This window comes from Python bivittatus, unplaced genomic scaffold (genome assembly GCF_059951505.1).
Source record: "Python bivittatus isolate LINGU-HERP-01145 unplaced genomic scaffold, Pbiv_v1 ctg000120_np1212, whole genome shotgun sequence".
Classification (NCBI taxonomy): domain Eukaryota; kingdom Metazoa; phylum Chordata; class Lepidosauria; order Squamata; family Pythonidae; genus Python; species Python bivittatus.
Window position 1 is genome coordinate 3,037,027 of NW_028277037.1, and position 21,266 is coordinate 3,058,292.

At 40.0% G+C, this 21,266-nt stretch overlaps 1 protein-coding gene across 4 annotated transcripts in view; it reads left to right on the forward strand.

Annotated features, from left to right (window-relative positions):
• The window catches only part of FRMD4A (FERM domain containing 4A), a 283,511-nt gene that overhangs the window by 91,275 nt on the left and 170,970 nt on the right, over positions 1-21,266 (forward strand). Inside the window, exon 1 of one of the 4 annotated variants that reach the window (XM_088134839.1) lies at positions 12,177-12,567. The exons of the other annotated variants lie outside the window; for them this stretch is intronic. The gene's annotated coding sequence lies outside the window, so the exon portion shown is untranslated. Of the gene's footprint in view, positions 1-12,176; positions 12,568-21,266 lie in introns of those variants that run through there. 4 annotated transcript variants of the gene reach the window in all.

The following is a 21,266-nucleotide window of genomic DNA, read 5'->3' on the forward strand; positions in this document are numbered from 1 at the left end:
TTTTTTTTTTTTTTTTTACTTCCCTGTGGACACCCTGCAGTGCAATTGCCAGGAAAAAGCTAGAAAGAATGGGGAACCATGGATGATTTTCCATTGAATATTGTTCCACTGTGAGGATTAGGTTCACTTTCATCTTTTAACATGGTAAAAAGACTCTCATATGTCTAGACTCCTAAACCCAGATATATCTCAGTTCCTTGTTCTGACCATATCATTTTCTGTTTCTTTTCTGTGTTTTAATTGAGATTGTCTGGCATTTTTTTTTTGTACCAAATCCAGCACAAATCATTTGTTCAATAAGCAGTGCAACCTGATAATTTTCACTTGGAGTTCTCCATAGCAATTCCAGCGCTCTTCTCTTGGACCACACCACCGTACCACTTGCCCAGATGGCTTCAGTTAGCGTCATTTTCCCTTCTATCTTCTTTCCCAAGCTTTTCTTTCTATATTTCACCCATTTCTCTCTGTGTAAAGCTACGTATTTATGCATTTGGGGCTTTGAAAATGACTTTCTACTCTACCGTACCTACTCTAAAGTCTTTCCAGAGTTGGCAGTTGCCAATGTGGGTTAAAGCTGGAGAAGGGGAATCCCCTTCTCTGGCTCCATACAAGAAAGACAAGCCAATCATATGATCTCCTTAAGATGCTATTCCAGAACACCAGAATTATGTCCTTGGATAATTAACTGTTTACATTGGCATGCCCTTTCACGCTCATAAAGCCAATGATTCCACTGAATAATCAATAAATTGCATATAGCTGACGCTTTTCTTTTCTTTTTAACCATTTAAGCAAACAGCTTAAAAAGCGCAGGGACATGGTTTTAGACCATGCCATTTTAATAACATCGGCAGAGCCAACAGATTGTCTTATTCAAGGGCTTCTCCCCCCACCCCATCAAAATAATTTGCTAGTATGGTGTAGTGGTTAAAGGTGCTGGGCTAGAGGTCAAGAGACCAGGCGTTCTAGTTCCACCTTAGGCACGAAGCCAGCTGGGTGACCTTGGGCCAGTCCCTCTCTCTCAGCCCTAGGAAGAAGAAGACAAGGACAAACCACTTCCAAAAATGTTGCCAAGAAAACTGCAGGGACTAGTCCAGGCAGTTGCCAGGAACCAAGACTGATTTGAAGGCACCCCAAAAAAGAAATCTTTTCAATAATGAACAAGTTGGCAGTACAGATTGCATCTCAAAATTGCTATATACAGTTCAGTCTACCAACACAAGAAGATGATTAATCTAGGGCCATTAACTGTTGGTCTAGTGCTCCAAGAAGGCAACATACAAGGCATGTTAACAGTTGCTTCCCCATTCTGTCCTTCTGGTGCCTCCCAAGGTGCTTCTGTTGGATCTGTCAGTGCTTCTGTACTTTCACCACTATGACTATTGTTTTGCAGTGACTTGTCTTCTGTGCTCCAAGTACTGAAAGCTGGTTCCTTTCCTGATTTAGAGAATGAGAAGGGTTGCCCGTTCCATGTTCAGAGACACCAAGTTAGATCACCACATCCTGACAGGCTGTACAGTTCTCACAGCTGCAAAATACCTGGAAAGGGGCTTTTTTTTAATTATTATTGTTGCTGGTCTGGGCTCAGAACATAAGCCAGGTTGGTTCTGCATGGAAGACCACCAAGAAGTCACAGGAATGTTGGCTAGACTGGGAAATTTAAAAGCAACAACAGAAGAAGGCAGTGGCAAGCCACTTCTGTAGCGCTGCTGGGAAAACTGTGTGGGCCCATCTGGGAAGTCATTCAGTTCAACTCAATTTGAAAGATACTTTTCCTTGTGGATGTTTTAATTAACCCAGTTAGATACTTAAGGGAAGGTTTTAGCCATGAATTTAGTCACTGATACTCACCTTCATTTGCATTAATGTAGGAAATTTCCTTTGGCCAGCGTTTCCCAATGTTTTCCGAACTTGTCAGAAATATAGCCTCACCATATTGTCATTCCTTACTGGCAGAGATTTCCCAAAATCTCAGGCAGAGAGAGATTTTCCCATATGATGCTCTGCGATTCCTTAAACTAAAGGCATCAAGAACAAATCTGGAAGTACTTTATGCTGAATATGTATTCTACCACTAAATTATGGTCCTTGCATTTTTCTCTCTCTCAATTTTCACTCCAAAGTGGGTGTCACTGAGTTTAATGGATCATCCCACATGCCAAGCATCTCTGCACATTGTTCTATGGTTGCTTACTAAGACCTCCCACTGAAATCAGTGGGGCTTACTGAGTAAGTGCCCATAGGAATTCTTCGTTCTTTTGGATGGATGTTTTATTTCTTTAAGGATTGTTTAATGAGAAAATCATTCTAACCAATGGGCTGTGTTTAATTAAATGTCAGATGCTATGGAACCGATGCCTCTGTACTTTTTTCAATGATCCAGTTACGATTGGTTCACGAGTTTTGTGTATCAAGCAGTTTAGTTAAAAGCATGTTGTTCGGACTAACAGTCATAGCATTTTTAAGAATGTAAAATCCAGAGCTTGCAAAAGGACAAAATACATAAAATGCTTTAAATTTGTAGATAAAACCGATAGAAAGTAAAGTTGCATTCAAGTCAAGTTCAGTTCCTAAAGCCTAAAGGTGGCTCCCTTGTTATTAACGTCTGCTGTTTGCCTAATTTTTGTTCTTTTTTTAGCCCTGTGTTTTAAAATAATTTTTAAGTATTTAATAATTATTATTATTATTTTGTCATTTTAATTGTTTTTAGCCTTGTTGTACGCCACCCAAGAGTAACTTCTTTGTGAGATGGGCAGCCATATAAATTTGACAAATAAATAAACACATAAATAAATAAAAAGACATGCATGGACAGATCTATGCAGTCTGCTTGTCCTGATACAGAAGTGAGTTGGCAATACCTTTTCCTGGTAATTTTTTTTCTTTAATCTGCTGATCTGGAATCACATGGTGGTCTCCTATCCAAGTACTAACCAGACCCAACTCTTCTTAGCTTTCGATGTCCGCCGGGTAGGTGCTGCCACTTAGCTGGCACATAAACAAGTAACCAATATAATGAAATATCTTTAAAATAATCTCCAGCACAGATGTTTGTGTAAAGGTTTGGTTTCTCTTTTGCTAATGTTAGTGGAGCTATTTTAAGAGCGGAAGGAAGGTTAAAAAAAGTCAGAATGGCCACTACTATGTGACTGGAGTTCTGCCCTTTTAAACTGATTGAAAACTATGAGATTTATTTCAGCATTAGCTTGACTAATACTTCACTGTTGCTTAATTTGGGGGGAGCTACAATTTAGAACTCTGTCTTCCATGCAAAGGGGTATGAACAATATTAATAAAGTGTCCGAAACATTTCACCTCTATCATCTCAGTGATCTTCACCAGAACCCTGTAGGGAAGATTAGTACTATGATTCCCATGCTGAGCTAAAGCTAATGACATAGTTTGAACCAAGGCTGCCTGACCAAGGATTTAAAATACTTCCAAAGGCATTGGACAATGGGGCCATCCAACTGAGGAATCAAAAACTCAAGATGGCAGTGGGGCTTCCATCACATGGCCACCATCTTGATATTTCTGGCACCTGCTACCCCCAGACATCCTAACAGAGACATTCACAAGCTTTTGGCATTCTCTTACAAAACCTTACAACATACAGAGCTCTTTTATAGCTCTTCTCCATTCTCGCACAATTGTCAAAAGTTGAGGCTTTCAGCGATTAATTTGTGTATTTTCGTTGGGTCAGTGGGCTGTTCTTCTACAGCTGACACACTGTCTGTCTCTGTACTCAATTCTTGTTTAGCACCACAAGCTATTAGAAGCCCTGGCCTTGCACATAATCTTCTTTCCTCTGGATAAGGAGGTAAGATTCAAAAGACCGCTTTCATTTGGAATTAAACTCCTTTCCAGCTGCTATCTGATGCAGTTTAATGAGGGAATGTAAGATTTATTCTAACTATGATTTGTTAACAAAATAGGGACTGCAACTGTTGTTTGAGCACAGTTTGCCCGAAGTAACCTCAGTGAATAAACTTCAGTTTTCTGAATTTTAACCTAATGGAGATACGCAGTTTACTCAAAATCCTAATTATTTTCCACACATAAAGAATGAAAGGGAAGCAAAAGTGAGACTCTGCAGTTCGCATCCTTGGAAGATAAATTTCCAACCCCAGTATCCTTCATATGTTTTGTATCCGACTCTGATCTCTGATTAGTTTTTGCTGATAGGATCCATCCTCTAATACAAACGCTAAGTTATACTAGGTTCCCTTTTTCCTATGCTTAACTATGGCTTAATATTAATCTGAAAAGAACTAATTTTTTTTTAGCATTTAGGAGACTCAAGTGCACATACCATGTGAATGTTATGTGTTAGCTCATAGGTTTTTGTGACCCATGAATTTCCACTCACACAAACATTTTTGACATTTATGCTTTTTTTAATAAGGCTGTGTATGTGTTCCTTCTGAAAAAGGCTAGTAGTATCCTGTAAGGCCAGATCATTATACATTTGATTATTGTAGTTTAGAAACCATGTTTCCTCCCATTTGGCAGTCTTACTTTCTGTATCCAGAAGGTCAGTGAGAGGAAGGAGCATTCAGCTATGGGAAGGAACTACAAGATTTGTCTTTCCTCTCCCAGGTCCCAAAACAAGCCTCATCAGTGTGGTCGAATGACCTAGCATCCCCTCTGCTCTGTCATGGTTGCAACAGATTTTGATAAAATACCTGGATTAAAATTCCAAAGGATCTCAGACCAGGTGTGCTTTATCTTAGAGCTTTTATAAAAGAAAATTTAACCATCCAAATGTCCTGCAATTTGGTTATTTGGTTTAAGAATTTGACTGAACAGGCTGTGCTTAAACACTTGAATAAGGTGATGACTTTGACTCCTGGTGGCTTCAGGGATACATCCGTGTAGTTTTCCTTGGAATCAAATGGAAGTAGTCAGTCACTGACGTCTTCTGTTTTGACTTCCCAGGAAAGGGGAGTTTGTGGTGGTCCCCCACCCAAGTACTAATCAAGGATGACCCTGCTTAGTTTCTTGATTTCAGCCAAGATCAACTAGGTCCTGCTGTCTGCTAATTGCCAGACTGGGTTAGTTCTTCAACTCGTTCCCATCTTGGAGTCCAAATCACTTATATAAAGTAAGTTGAGGATTATGGTCTTTGGGGGTGAGAAAAGTGTTTTCCAGCCCTCATGTTTCATGAACTGAGGAATTACTGTAGGTAAGCCTGATGAGATTATCCTAAAAAACTGGAACAGTAATTTTTACTGTTCACGCCTTAGTCACCTCATGAGTGGACTACTGTGGTGTGCTCTACATGGGGCTGCCCTTGAAGGTCACTCAGAAACTACAGCTGATTCAGAAGACATGGTGTGATGGAATGGAATTATGAAGGCCAGACTCAGGGAGGGAAACATGCTCTTTCGTCTCCTGAGGGGCGAGGAAGAGATAAGAGGATGAGGCTGGCACCTCCCTGAGGAATTCACTCTGTTTTGACTGGCTGACTTTGGGAACTGAGTTTCAGTCTGGGAAGATTCTTGCTAGAGGTTGTAGCTAATAAACATTGCTGAACTGAATCTGCATGGTCTCCTGGAGTTCCTTGGGCTAGGCCTGACACATGGGCAGCATCAGGCATGCCATGGTTTCCAGGAAGCGTCCTTTTCTGTTGTAGCGCCTGCCTTTGGAACAGCACACCCCCAGAGATATTTATGGCTCCCACTCTGATGATGTTCCAAAAGTCTTTGAAACCGGGGTGTCTTTGAGGGAAGAATGTCAAAAAACTCAAGATGGTAGCCTCAATCACGTGATCAAAGGCCCAGCCTCTTTTGGCCGCTGTCTTGAATTTGTGAACTCCCCTACTTTGAAAACCTAGCTATTCTCCCAGCTCTTGGGGTAGGTGCTGAGCCTCTGTAGAATTTTTTATTTATTATTTGTCTCCTTGCGGACATATAAGATCTGTCTTGTTGTTGTTGTTGTTGTTGTTTTCTTGCTTTTAAAGTTGTAAGCTGCCCAGAGTCTTGCGAGTTGCTATAAGTTTGTGCTTAAAAATCTATCCTCTTGTGTATGTGAGAAGGTTCTTTGGCCATCAACATTTTCCTTGTTGATCTTATGCCATATACATATATATATTATTAGCATATTACATATTATGTGTATGTGTGTATGTGTATATATACATACGTATATACTTACTGTATACGTATGTATATACATATACATACACACACACACACGTTAGCTTGACTTTTGAGTGAATAAGCACAGGAATGTGCAAGAATCCTGCTAAAATGGAAACTGTTTGAAGATGGGGTGTCTAAATTGTTGGGGGAGGGGTGTCCTAATCCATTTCTAGTCATTTGTCAGGCACTATATTGTCATCATCAGCTTCTGTATGGCTATCCTGGATCCTTTGTGGAAAGTACTATATTACTTACTTACTTACTTACACAGTTTTACAAATCACCCAACCCCCAACAACTCTGGGTGCTTTACACTATAAAAAGCTAGTACAAGAAAACGAAAGAACAAAGAGGTGGGTGTCCAGAAAAAAGAAGAACTGTACAAAACCATATCAAATCTTACCCGGGCAATCTCATCACCAGGCTTGTATTCATCCTGTTAACAACTCTGTAAAAGTGTATATGCCTGATGGTGCTCTAAACACAGCAGGAATTTATGCAAGAGCAGATTTGATTTTCAGCGGCTGGATCCCCAAAGTTAGAAAGCTTAGGAAACCTTTGAAAAGGTTCCTCAAGTGTCCATTTCTAACACTGAATGTTTTTTATTTACTGGCAGGGAGTGGGTGATGGTGATGGTCAAGTGATGTAGTGGGAGACCATCTCACACCTGGTCCTCACTCATGGGAGTCCTAAAAGAATTACATGCACTGCATCTTCTAAAAAGCTGTACAATCTGCAATTATTTAAACTAACAAGCTTTCTAGGTTACCTGTATGCTAAATAAACCAGTATCATAAGAAGCTTTAATAGTTGGGTTGTCATTCTTTCCAAAGTCAACTGAACAATTATTAGGACTGTGTTCACCCAGTATCTACAACCAGATGAGTTATGATCTAGTGTCTGCATTCACCCGACTTGCTATGCTTAGTTAGTTGTTGTTTGTTTTGGTGGCTTAGCAGATAGTTGAAATCCAGCCTCTTAGTTAGCTTGTGGTTCACTGAATTGTGTAAACTCAGATAATTGGGTAATTCAGTAACCAGGTCCAATGGGTTACTTTCGTCCTCTCTTGTTAAACTTAATTAGATAAGGTCTCAGTGTTTTCTTACATTAAATGTCTTCTTGCCTCTGAGTAAGCATGAGTTATGGGTGTCCCAGCTGTGTTCAATGTGCCAATCCAGTATGGCAACATGCTGCCAAAATCGATTTGTCTGAATATCCTGAATGGAAGGATTATTGAACTGAGTTTTCTCTCAAGCTCTTGGAGATAATTTTAAGTGTAGCCAGTAAGAAAATTGACCTGAAGCCCTAAAGACATGGTCTGATGAAAGCCAAGTCCTTCTCTTGTTCCCACCATTCCTGTTTAGACAATTATGCTAGGAATACATTGAAGACGTGGGTGAAAGAAAAAGTTTTTGCTGTTTCTGAAGTCGAAACACTGCTTTGTGAGAGCTGACTGGGAACCTCCTGAGAACAATCCACCCTCCTGGGAATTAGATCTCACTTGAACCACATTGTGCAATAGTAGTTATTATTTTATAAGCTTTATCCCCTCTGTTATTTGCAGGTTATCCCAGCTGGATCTTGTTACGTGAATTAGGTGCCTTTTATGACTGATTCCCATTTTGCATTTTTGAGTGAGTTGCCTGTGGTTTGGGGGTTACTGCTTTGGGCTTGCTATTTAAAAATCTCAGAAGAACAATTTATCACAATTTAGGACTGAGTGGAACACGAGAATGCAACTACTACCCACAGTAGGGCAGACCAAGTGTTCATTTAATCTATCACTCTGTCTATAAAAGCAAGCTATAACCGACATTTAAGCCAGAGTGAAAGAATGATGCATTCACTAGTTATTTACTCCAAGACTTGAGCAATCAAATACTCAGGAGCGTATTTCAAATGGAATTGTATGTTCTGTTCTGTCAGACTAACAAGCCTGGAAAGTTCAAAGTCCATCCTTCAAAACTGAATCAAGGTTTTCTCATTGATTCACACCCAGAAATGTTTTGCAAGCCTGTCTTTAGAGATTCAGCACTTTTTTGAGCCATTGAGACAGAAGGAAAACTTCTCTCACTTCTGTCCACTGCTTCCTTGGAGTCCAAACTAAGAACGTGTAGCTTCCCCTGGTTCTCCATCAGTCCCATCCTGATGGTTTCCTTCCAATCATTTGTACTTTTCAGAGCAATAGTTTTTTAGAAAGTGAAGCACATAACTGTCTGAATTAACAACTGGAGACCCAAATGATTGAGCTTTCAGAAGATGTTTGTTCAAGAGGAGAGAAAAGAGAGAAGTAGAGGGGTAGACTGCGAATGCCCGGGCTTGGATGCTAAAATGGTCAGCCTTGTTTAGCATTTGGAAGGAAGATGTTCAGAGAATCCTGGTGGTAAAGTGGACTGGGAAATAAAAAAATAATCACTCAGGAAGAAGGCAATAGCAAACCATATACCTGTTGCTGTCAAAAAAAAAAAAAAAATTGACATAGAAATATCCATGCAGTTAGCAGGAGTCAAACTTAATTTAAAGGAAATTTTACCTTCATTATTTCCTTTATAAAATTCAGATATTATTATTTTTTTTATTTGATTTGATTTGATTTGATTTGTATGGCTGCCCATCTCATCTAAGCAACTCTACCTTTGAAATTGTTAATTATACATGTTGGTACACTTACATTAGTGGGAGACTTGAAAGAACAGTTAGGGATAGATCGTCATGGAGAAAATTGATCTGTGTGGTCACTAGGAGTCGAAAACGACTTGATGGCACATAATCAATCAAAACATGTTTGTAAATTTTCTTATAGCATAATCTATCATATATCTATACACACGCACACGTTCAAACATTAACATTACATCACAACGTGATTACAAATGGGTTTAATTTAAAAAGGCGTCCGTTCTTCCTGCAAAGTTGACTTGTGTAAGATACAAGATGGAGAGCTTCTCATCCACCAAGCACATGCTCTCCAGGTTTCTCTGTAGGCCTTGTCTAAGGGCAGATAGATCTGTCGTTCTGTAATGGGGAGAACCAAGCTATCCAGCCCAACATGAAACAGAAATGTGGCAGAATCCCTGAAGAGAGACTGGTGACTAGAAAGTCAGGCAATGTTGGGAAAAGAACCCACTGAAGATGCAACCTCTTCCACGAGTGGCATTTTTAGCTGAGATGAACCCTTCCTTTTTACATTCTATCCCTTACCGGGTTTTCAAATTCTGTTCTGATGGGGTTAACTTGATGGGGTTCTGTGAGAGACTAAGGGCAATTTTTCTTTTTAAGTTCACTCAAACCCAGCCCATTGTCTATCACTAAAGCTTTGCCTCTGGATCACAGGTTCCAGGGCATGGCTGTTTTTAATTAACAGATTCTAGTTCTTCCAGTTTGCATAGCATATTGATTAGCCAAATAGTCCAAGTACTAGCCATACTATTCTGTGTATCACAATTAATCCCCACAATTAAGAGTTAGAGTTGAGAACTTCCAAGAAGCATATTGTTATTTCCACAAAGAACTGAGCATATGTTCATTTCTATGCAACCTACAGCATTATAGTTGGATACTATGCAGAGGAAAGCCAATTCTTAACATTATTTTATCCTCAAATATGGCAAGTAGAATCCAGAAGAGGAAAGAGCATGAATGGAAATCAACGCAGCAGAATGATTCTCAGACGAGGGGTAGAGATGTAAAACTCTTGGAAAAAAGCAGAAGAGTTTGAGGAAGGGAAATGGCCAAATCAGGAAATAAATCAACATGAGAAAAACCAGAAAAGCTTGCTCTGGTCAGGAAAACTCCCCATTTTCAGAAGTTCATTAAAATTATGAAAAGGATTAACAAAGTAGAAATGATAACAGTACTTCAGTTTCAGAGACTGACAATATATCATGTGGCAGAATATAATATCTTATTATATAATTATAAAATGCAGCCTTTCATGTGGAAGATTAGCACAGAATATATAATTTCCTTTGTTTTACTCTAATACGTAACAGAGGGGAGTTGCTGCTTGCTTCTCCAAAATAGACAAGAATTAAGAAATGCTGAGATTTTTTAGAGTTCAAGTTGTAGCTCCTCTTGTAACAAATGTCTGAAATATTTTAAATTCAATTAAATCATTATTTATTTATTTATTTGTAAATATAGAAACCATGCCAAACTTATTATGAGCAAATCAAGGGATGCATCAGGCATTTTATAAAATAACAAAGAGGCTTTATAACTATAAATGGTCTGGAAAGATAAGCATCCAATTGAATTAAATATATCTTTCTTTCAAAATTTTTCATTGCAGGGGGAGATATGATACAGAAAGCAGCCTTTTTCCCGTTGTTTCAAAATTCCCAGAACTGTTACATCTCTGATCAGGGGTCACTCAGTTATAAGCACCCCGATTCACTTATTTTAGTTCCTTCTGAATAACTGAACCAACTGTTCAGTTGAAGATTTCTGCTTGGGATGTTATCTCAGTGATAGCAAAATCTGTTTTTTCTCTCAGACAGTGGATGAACCAGATATTGTCTAAGCCAGTGTTTCTCAACCTTGGCCACATGCTGGCTGGGGAATTCTGGGAGTTGAAGTCCACACATTTTCAAGCCTCCAAGGCTGAGAAACACCAGTCTAAGCTAAACTTCAACGCTATATCCTCCAAGCTTCCACAGAGTGGACAATTACTCTTCGAATGTTCTAGCAAGGAGCAGTGAAGAGATTACTTCGAAATCCTTCCCTCAAGGCGCCATGATTGGGAAGCCTCGCAAGACCAGTCATTAGACTTAGAAGCTACAGCTGCCACTCACAGAACAACATCCTTTCTTCTCCCGCTTCTCCCTCTCAAGTTGGCTGATCTGGAGCACGGGGGAAGAAGGTAGCATTGTGTGTCTGCCTCCCTTAGATTTTCCAATTCACATCTGAAGCTTTAGCGGGATTCAGATTCAGGCTGCTTGAGTGGAGTCCTCTCCCAAATATGTCCAAATTAATCCAGTTTGGTTTCAGAACTGTCCGTATTGATGTATGTCCACTTACTGTACTTTTCACTGTGGCTTCTTTCCAAATTAGCCAGGATTTTCTGGTATGTTTTTCCTTTTGCTTTTTCTTGCTTGAAGGGGGGGGGGGGGCACTTGTCTTGGGTGATTTGTCTCCCCCCTCCTCCTTTTCCATTAAGACTTCTCACAGACTCAGCATACCTCTTTCCTGCTTTCAAGTCATAACTTTTACACTCAGCGTCTGCTGTGCCAGAAAGGAAATGGAAAGATTAACAAATCAAGGCTACCTTTTTTTTCCCTTCTTTGTTTTTCTGCCCCATTCAACATAACTCACTATATGTGGATCATCACCATCATTATCATTTTGGAGTTGTTGATTTTATTCCTGTTCCTCTTAATATTTTCTTTCTGGGCATTGCTGTAAGAACCTGGACTAGCCTTCTCGAAACTCGTGAGCCCAAGATGTTTGGCCACTCATCCTCCCATCGTTCCTGCCCAGCATGGCCAACGGCTTATCTACCTAGGAATCCTGGGCCCACATCGGGCATCTCCCAAGTGCGATCGGTACCAAAATGTGATGCAATATACGGAGCACATGCAGTTGAAGAAAGAGGTCTGTCTTGGTCTCCTCATCTGCCAGACTTCCATTTTCCTTCCCAGCTTTAGTGTTAATCATCCACCCAGGCATTGCTCAGGCATAGCTGAGGGCATATGCTGGTCTTCCCACCCAGAGGGGCATTTAGGTCACCAAACATCAGCTCGTGCTGCTGTTTCCCTTCAAACTTCCCCCTCCCACTGTTCTTTCTCCTTCGCCTTCCCGTCTCTCTCTCTCACCTACCCAGCCCCCCTCGACCTGCTGAACATGGGTGTTTTGTCTGCATTTGAGCCTTCAAAAATAAACATCTCCAGTGGGGGAGGGGGAGTGGAGAAAGAATGAACCCTCTGCAGAAGAGCCGTTGGGTGGCGTGGCTGCTCTTGCGTTGCTCTTGGAGAGCATGTTCGGAGCCCGGAGGCACACCAGAGCTCCCCACTGCATTGCAAACACCGTTGGTGTGTGTGCGCGTCCCTCACTCTCTGTATGTCAGAGAGAGCTTCTGTGTGTCTGTCGCGCACACGAGCTGGACTGGCTGCTGCGGAAGATGCCGCGTGCCGTGATACAACTCTGGAGCCGAGCCAGTGTCTATTGGCGAGATCGTTAGGAGGGAGATGGGATGCGTTAGCCTTCCTTGCAGACTCAGGGAGAGGAGGAAGAGAAAGGGCTGTGTCTGAATTCGAACAACCCGCAGACAAGGAAACTCAGAGCAACGGATGCTGCTTCTGCTGCCCGTTAGGCCAAAGGCCTGATTCAGCTGGAATGCCTGGGATGCTCTCTTCCCGGGGACAACTGGGTTGAAATCTGAAGTGCTGAGGCTGCTCCTGTTGAGGTGCAGGGGAAAAAGGAAAAGGTAACGTGTGTCTTTGTTTCCAGAAAGGGGGGAGCCGTGGATAATGTGCTGCATTTAAAAAAGAGAGAGAGAGAAATCTGGCTAAGACAAAACACAGGGATGTGACTGGCTTAGACTGCCAGACCTGAACAAAAAACCTGCTTAAAAGCACTGAGCCTCTGGGGCTGACCCTCTTTTATTCTGAAATGCTCTGTTCTAGGCTACGACGAGCAAAGCGGTGATCTGGAAAGGGCTGAAGAGAGCCGGCGGTAGGAACTGATTTGGGGCGTGCTAGGGTGGCTTTGATCAGGGGAGGGGGGGAGAAGAAAAGATGCATGGACTTATTTAATTCAAACAAGGCGGCGTGCCTCTTTCAAGGATCTGCTAAGATGGACTTACTCCATCCCTATTCTAAATGGCTGCTGCTTGAATCCTGGAGAAGGAAGATCATCTGGAATGTTTTTATTTGTCAATTAAACAATATTCCTGTTGATGCTGCTGCAGAAAAGTTGATCCATCTTTGATAAATCATCCCATTTTCCATGTTTTCCCCTCCCCCATGGTTTTTTTTTTTTTTAATTGCAGTCTGCCTGCTTCTCTCACCCCGCTGTAAATGTATCTTGCAAATACATCTTCCCTGAATGTGCTGTGAAGCATGTTTGCTGCTGAGTGGCAAAGGCAGAAAAATAAATTGGCGCTCTCTGCAAAATTTTCACGAGAGACCATTGCTACTATTAATAGCACTGGCTGCTTTTTAATAATAATATAACATAGCATCTACACACCCTGGGTCTGCTGAAAAAAAAAGTAAATTGTATAAATTTGATCTAATATATGAGAAAGAAAGAAAGAAAGAAAGAAAGAAAGAAAGAAAGAAAGAAAGAAAGAAAGAAAGAAAGAAAGAAAGAGAAAGAAAGAAAGAAAGAAAGAAAGAAAGAAAGAAAGAAAGAAAGAAAGAAAGAAAGAAAGAAAGAAAGAAAGACTCTTCCATGGATATATATAAGGTTGTTTGTTAGCTTATTCCTGGGATTTCAAAAGTGACAATGAATTGCAAACTCTACCTTTGGCAGCCTCATAAGGGGGTGTGTATCATCATCAGCTGTCTTATGTTTAATTTATACTCACATTGGAGTAGCTTCCTACTCAAAATGTCTCAGGAAATGTGTTATTTCAGTTTATGCTGATTTTTCTCAACCTGTTCCTTCCCCACCCCCACCATCCACTAAGCACCAAAGGGAGCTTGGCTATATTACTCTGCATGAATGGGTGATTTTTTTCCCTATACTGTGGAAAAGCAAAGGGCTGGCTAAGTATTCTATGAATAGCTGACTTTACACGAATTTAATCCATGGCTGCTGATTGTGGCAATATTGCTTCTACTAGGGAAGAGCTCTTAGTAGCTCTTTTTTTTTTAACTTGTTCTGGCAAAAGTTACCTACTCCAGAAAACACCCTACAAATTATGCATGTATCACTTGGAATACAATGAATGCAACTCACAGTTCCCAAATGTAATTCAGGGACAGTATCCCAAAAAAAATTGCATTGGGTGCACCATTGTATTGCTGTAAACTGACACACTCAAGTAGGGTCAGCTGTACAAATATACGTGTACGTGCAGTTTTGGAAAACATTGCCATCCTTATGATAGCTGAATCAAACTTTCAGAATAAAAGTTATGGAAGGCCAGCACCGATGAAGACTCTCAAGTTTAGCTGTAGACTACAAATGCAACTGGTTCCAAGTTAAATCTGTGGCATCTCTGTTGAGATAGATTTAATGATACAAGGCTGGGAAAGACATTGGAGATGAAAATAATTCTCCTGTAAAAGTTAAATTGTGAGCTTTGTGGAAAGGATTGTTTGTTGGTTTGCTCAAATCTTTGGAAAGGTCCATCCAATGAGAGATGGTCACAGAGTTCTAGTAGAAGTTGGGCATGTTTTGGGCCTTATCCTATCCTGTGAATGTTGTACCTGAGATGCAGATCATTGCCCTATAGTGAGTGATGATCTTCTGCAACAGGAGACATGACTTTAAAAATGTCCATGCAATAATCAAAATCAGGAAATCCACCTCCCAACTTGGCCCTATTCCCTATGGAAGAGATATTTAAAAGTGTGATCATTCTGACCACTAGGAGATGTTCCTGCAAGTTTTATGTTGTAAGTTAGAAGCCTTAAGTAAATAAATGTTCATAGTCATTTGAGACTTGATGGCAGCATTAAACCAGACCATCACGATTCTTCCATGGAAGCGCTTTTTTAAAAAAGAATCAGTCACAAAGGAGAGTCATTCATTCCCAGGTATTTCACTAGCTATTTAATTAGGGACAGGTTGACACAGAAATCAGGAGCACTGTTATTTAAGGACATGGGCATTTGCTAGGTGGCAATGACCAGTCAGGGTTCCTCTGCATGGATTCACACATGTTTTCATAAGTTTACAAAGCTCACTGAAGACAGTGAATGAACAGTGGGTCAGACTGGCAAATACCAAAGAAAGAACAATAGCTCTGGGATTCTGTTTACCGTTTTAATGATTATAAACAAAACTAAAACAAAGTTTCTAGAGAAAAAGTGTTGTTTGGGGATAATATAACTTAAAATTGTTTCTTTAAAACTCTACAAAGTTGTTGTTTGTAACTACTCAGAGTAACTTTTCACACTTTCATGTGTGAATTTTGTCAACATCCTCTTCAGTAATCTGTTTTTCTATCCTGAAAGTATAGGACTGTTACTCATTATACCAGTGTTTCTCAACCTTAGCAACTCTAAGATGTGTGGACTTCAACTCCCAGAATTCCCCAGCCAGCCATGCTGGCTGGGGAATTCTGGGAACTGAAGTCCACGCATCTTAGAGTTGCAAAGGTTGAGAAACATTAAATTATACAATATTGCAAGCTGCAGTAGTGAGGAATGAACTATTTATTATTGGCAGTCATCAAAGTTTACTCTTATCCATTCAAATTAGGTAAAGATTAGAAGATAAACAGTACAACCCAGCCAAATTAAGAGATAGAATTTTTCTTGTGGCGTTACAGTACAGACATATGAGATTGGAAGTGAAGGATGGAAATCCATATTTCTGTGTTCTCCACTAAAAGAGAGGGGACAACTCCCATCACAAAGGAAACTAGGAGACATGGCCTCCATTTGTCCAACTTTCTGCTTTTTATACGCACAATTTAAAAAGTTTGGGGCCCTTGGGGCATTTATACACCTTTCCTAATCATCTTTAGTAGTGGAATCACTCAGAATGGAAGACTAATTTTAAATGAGTAAAATCAAGGTTCTTCTAATCAATTGTGATGGGTGGGTCTTTTTAAAAATAGCAGCATTCCTTTACTTAGGGAGTCTTTACTCTATTCAGACTGTCATGTGAACATAGGAATCACATAACTTCATTACTCAGTTAAAAATTGGTGAAAGTTGTATCTGTTTGGGTGTGAGGGAAAAAACAATTGGGAATCCAGGAGCATACTTCCTTTATTTTAAAATATGTATGTTTATCTTCTTGGATGTGACCTAAAAAGAGGCTGTCTTGTGTGTGGAAAACAATGGAATGTTTTCATAAATACTTGGGTTTAAGATAATACCCATTTTTTTCTGATATGTTAGACAGAGAGAGACTTTATTTCGGTCATTGACCAATAAATGTTAATTAGGTGCATTACAAATAGAAGTTTTTAATGATTACTCTGAGCTCTTGGTTATGTATGGCAATTCTATTTTTCATTGGGTTTCTCTAACTGGGTTATATGAGGACATTTGTAGAAAGAAAAACAAATGGCTATTTTTCCCATTCTGAGCTTTAGCATTTTTTTGTGGCTATAATCAGATGCTGATAGACAAAGGCTGGCTTGATTGTTCAGTTAGCCATATAGTCTGCATTTTAACAACACTCTGAGCTGTGATTTGTTTAATCCTTATATTGTATATTGAACTGGCAGGTTTCACTTAAAATGTACCAAACCATCATAAACTTTGATAGCACAATGCATGAAGCCACCTTCAGAGTTCCAGCAGCTGTGTGGCTAAAAAGCTTAAAATTTAGTTCATATATTGCCCTAAATTATAATAGGGTTTCTTTGGTTTAAATGTGATGTGCTATGTGAATCAGACCTTGTGTCCGTAATCCATGATTTATGGTTTAATGTTAAGCCACAGTGAAGCAAAGAGTGACTTAATATGATGTAGCAACCAGGTGAAAAGAAAAAAATTGTATAGAGAAAACACGCCCATTGCTTTGGAACTTAAGTTTAATAGCTTGTTTCAGCCTTTTAGCAAACCATTGTGATAAACTATAGTTTTAACATGTGACATAACATGTTATGTGAACACACCTGTATTGAGGGATCACTTGGTTTAGGCTTAATGCAATGCCTGAAATTCTTCAGTCCTAATGCCCAACTACTTGGCTGCACCTTCCTGTATTTTCTGGTCACAAATTATCTGATTTTTTTCACTGCTTGTTGCTATTCCATCCTGCCTTGATTGTTATATCTCATCCTGAAAACTTGTCATTTTCCCCGAATCTTGCTTTGCCTATTTCAGTATTTTCCAACCTGGGCCACTTCGAGATGCATGGACTTTAACTCCCAGAATTCTTAGCAATGGTCATGAGGGCCAGGGAATTCTGGGAACTGAATTCCACACATCTCAGAGTTGCCCCGGCTTGTTTTGTTTTAACTCCCTAACATTGGACATGGGGGTACCTCTTTAAAGGCATGGCTAGGTTGGACAATCAAATGCAGGCTAACAAATTGTGGCTACAATTCAGGTAGAAGCAAGACAGTGATAGTTTGATGTGCCTTGCTTATAACCTGGAAGCTCTGCCACTGAACCACAAAATAATATTTTCTATGCATCTAGCCTGTGTGGTTAGAAAAGTTATGGTTTTGTAAGTCAGAAAATTAGGTTTGCTAAGTAATCCATGATTACATTAACTTCAGAGAAATGTATCATGTGATCATGGCCAGTGAGAATAAGGACCCACATCAAATGTGGGTGTCATTTCAACCAGCTCAGAGCTAGAAGTAGCACATAGGTACTTTTGCAGATAATCATCCCATAAGCTTGAGCAGATAAGTCACCTTCCGCGTATGTTCAAATCCAGCGTCACTTTGGTTTTTGATTCAGGTTATCATGTGAACCCTTCAAAAGTGGGTTAGCTCTGTAAGTTATGGTTATTAACCATCTGTAAGCATATTATGTGAGAACAGCCACAGTGCAGTGTGAACTGCTCAACCTACTTAATTAACACCCATAACTAACCCGGAGAAGGTAATTTTAGCCCCAACAACTCAGGTTTTAAGCTAAACCAACCCGCCTCCCCCTCCGGGAGCAACTATACCTTCTCAGTTCCAAGACAGAGAGAGAAACCTAGATAGGCCTTGTGAAAAAAAGGTCAGAGTGTATTATATTATCTCATCTTTACTTCTCATGGATCTATTGGCGTTAGTAGAGAAAAATAACACTTCTGTGTTTCTATGCATATTCTTTATAGCTGGGGAGAACTACATATCTTTAGTAATTGACATTATATTGGCATGTCAGAGGAGATTTTGCTGTTTATCAGTTTAACCTCCATCTCAACACCGTGCCTGCCATCTTGAAGATACTGACATTTACCCTTGTGGATAACCCTGTTCCCAAAAGATGCCATAAATCCAACCTTAATCAATGACATCTTCATTTGATTCCTCGGGTATTCTAATGTGTCCACTGAGCTGGTCAGCATTACAGCTCAGCTTGACTTCTTTGAAGAAGACTTTTTTTCATAAAAGTTCCTTTCCATTTCACAGATATCCAGCATTGGGATAAAGTTTGCTCCTTATTTGCATTGTCCTCTGTGACATCACTGCCATAGGCAATATGCGATTGGCTATATTGCAGTACAACATCATTCCATTTCATCCCAAGCCAGGCCACTGTTTGTTTTAACCTCTGTATGTTGAGCAAGCCATAGTGGCCCACCCCACACATAACACTAAATTGTAAAGCAATGATTAGGTTTACACATCATCGTAAGGTAGACCAAATAGACTACATTGTGCTTAGGGTTGTGTGTGAACTCATGTTCATCTCTTGGATATAAGAATGGCATTCATGAAACTAATCTAGAAGTCAGCAAGATCAAAAATATCAGAACAAAAATCAGTGGGAGAGTACAATCCAATGGCATTAACCTCATTTCCAACCCAACATTCTATTTTAAAAGAGAGCATATCTGGCACCACTCTTCCAAGTATTTCCAGTAATCAGGTTTAGGAATTAGGTAACCAGAAGCTGTTTTCTGACAGCAAAGAAAAGCAAACTTAACTTAATGTAGACAGTGGACATTTTGAATACACAGAGGCAGCTGGACAAAATTTCCGTTGCAAGCAAGAAAAACACAAAATCCAGCCATCCAAAATGTCCATGACAATGTTTTCAACTGGATTCCCTAAATCTGCAAACCAAACAGCAGTTTCATCCTCCATTGTCAACTGGTGCCTGTCATTAAACATAAACCAAGTGGAAACATCTTTTTCATAGTTTGCCATTTGTCACCTTCTAGTGAGAGCAGATTTTTGTGCATTTCTCCCCATCACAATTATTTACCGGTTAGGGCAACGCAGTCCTCATCCAGCCTATCGATTTGATTCCTGCTCAACATTAAAGGAAACTTTCTCAAGTTGGTCCTCTATAACTGCGAGACTACACTTGCCATCATCCCCAGCAGCTGATTGAAAAGGAACCTGTGGGTTGTGTTGTGGGTTAATTTATTATGATTTGAATATCTATGTAGTGGCTGCCATCTAAAGGTGCAAGACACGCTAACATCATGCTGTTTGATCACTTGTTTGTTTTTGGAGAGCTAAGCTGTGAAATTGGAGGCATTTTTGAAAAATGCTCAGTCGTCTTAAGTAAATATTGTTACCTCCTCCTTGACAAAAGCAGTGTGTTTCTACCAATGTATTTGGAAAAACCAGACTCAGAGAAGACTTTGCAGCTCTGTATTCAACAAACTTTTCTTGGGATGGGTGGGGAGGGAAACAGCAGCTTCTGGGCCATCTTTTAAAAATAATCTGCAATATTTGGCTGGGCAATAAAAAGCCTCAAACTGTTGAAAGCCCAGTCTGGTGACTTTAAAGAAACAGACTTTGTCATGTGTTTTAAAGCTAAGCCCTAGCTTAACTAAATTCAGTACAGGATTGTGGGAGGCAACATGTTGCTTTAATTAAAACAATGTGATGTGTTTGTTGTTGCTTGCTTAATTAAAGGCTTTTTTTTTCCCTTGCAAAAGATTTGCACTCTGAAAACTCCAGGATCCAGATTTGTCAGTGTTACAAAAGGGGGAGGAAGGGAGGTGTTCATAAATCTGAACATCTGTGGCAATAACAATCTTCCCGTGGCAAGTGGTTTTTCTGCAATGCTAAGCTACGTTTGGTTGAACAGCAGAATGCTGTGTAGAGCAAGATCTGTTTCTAGGCAGGAAAAATCAAGTGCCTAGGTACAATATTTGGGAGATCTGGCTTGGCAAAATGTGTGTAAGAAGGACCTAGAAGTCTTAGTAGACTACCAACTGAAAATGAGCAAGCAATGTGATGAAGCAGCTAAAAAGTAATCTTGTTCTGCATTAACAGAAGGATTGTGTCTAGATCACAGGAGGTAATAATTCTACTGTGTTCTGCACTAGGGAGATAGCACTTGGAATACTGTTTCAATTCTGGATACCAGAGATGGAGCAGGTTCCAAAGGCAGCTACCAGATGATAAAGGGCTCACAAACCAATCCTGTGAGGGATGGTTAAGGAGCAGGTTTAGCTTTCAAAAGAGAAGACGAACAGGACAGCATTCTACAGATAGGGTGTCAAGCTGTTCTCTGTTGAAACCAAGAGCAGGACAATGAGGTGAAATCAAAAGAAATCAGGCTATTATGAGAAATTTCCTTATGCTAAGAGCTGTTAAAGCAAACCACAGTTTACTGTAATGTGTGAACCCATGCATTAAATGTATCTGACAATCTGAAGTTATAGAAGTTAATTAAGGTTAACTCCAAGGTTTCTAATCGACTTATGCATGCATTTTTTTCTTTTCATCATTATCACTTTCTGTACTAGATGTACGTGCCGACTTTTCTCTAGGAGCTTAAGGTAGCATTCATATCACTCCCTCCTCCAAGTTCAACCTTAGAACAGCTCTGTGATGTTACTTTGAGAGTCAGTGACTGGCTGAAAGTCAACCCGTGAATTTCTTAATTGAGGGTCACTAGAACCTAGGTCTCCCTAGACCTAGACCATCATCCTAACTCATAAACTGTGCCTGCATAACATGCTAGGTTAAAAAGGTCAGCTAAAGAGAACCCACACTACTATTTGATTCCCTGTCATGTATATTGGCTGTGTGGCTTCCTATGATCTCTAAAGTGAACTAGTTGCCATTCTGGATTTCTAGAAATGGAGGCATGGTTGATGTCCACAGAGCTTGCTTAAAGAGCTGGTAAAATGATAACATGCACACATTTGTTGACTGAACTTTTTAGTTCAACATGTCATGGAACCACAGTCCTCAACTTGGGATGTTACCCTGCCAAGAAGCCATTTTGGTGCTGATAATGATTAGAATGGCTACGCTAATCTTTCATCCCCCTAAATGCCACTGAAAGTATTACATTTTGCAACTCTCCTTATGGCCAAGTGTGTGAATTCTTTATTTCCCCTACATTCCTTTAAAAATTA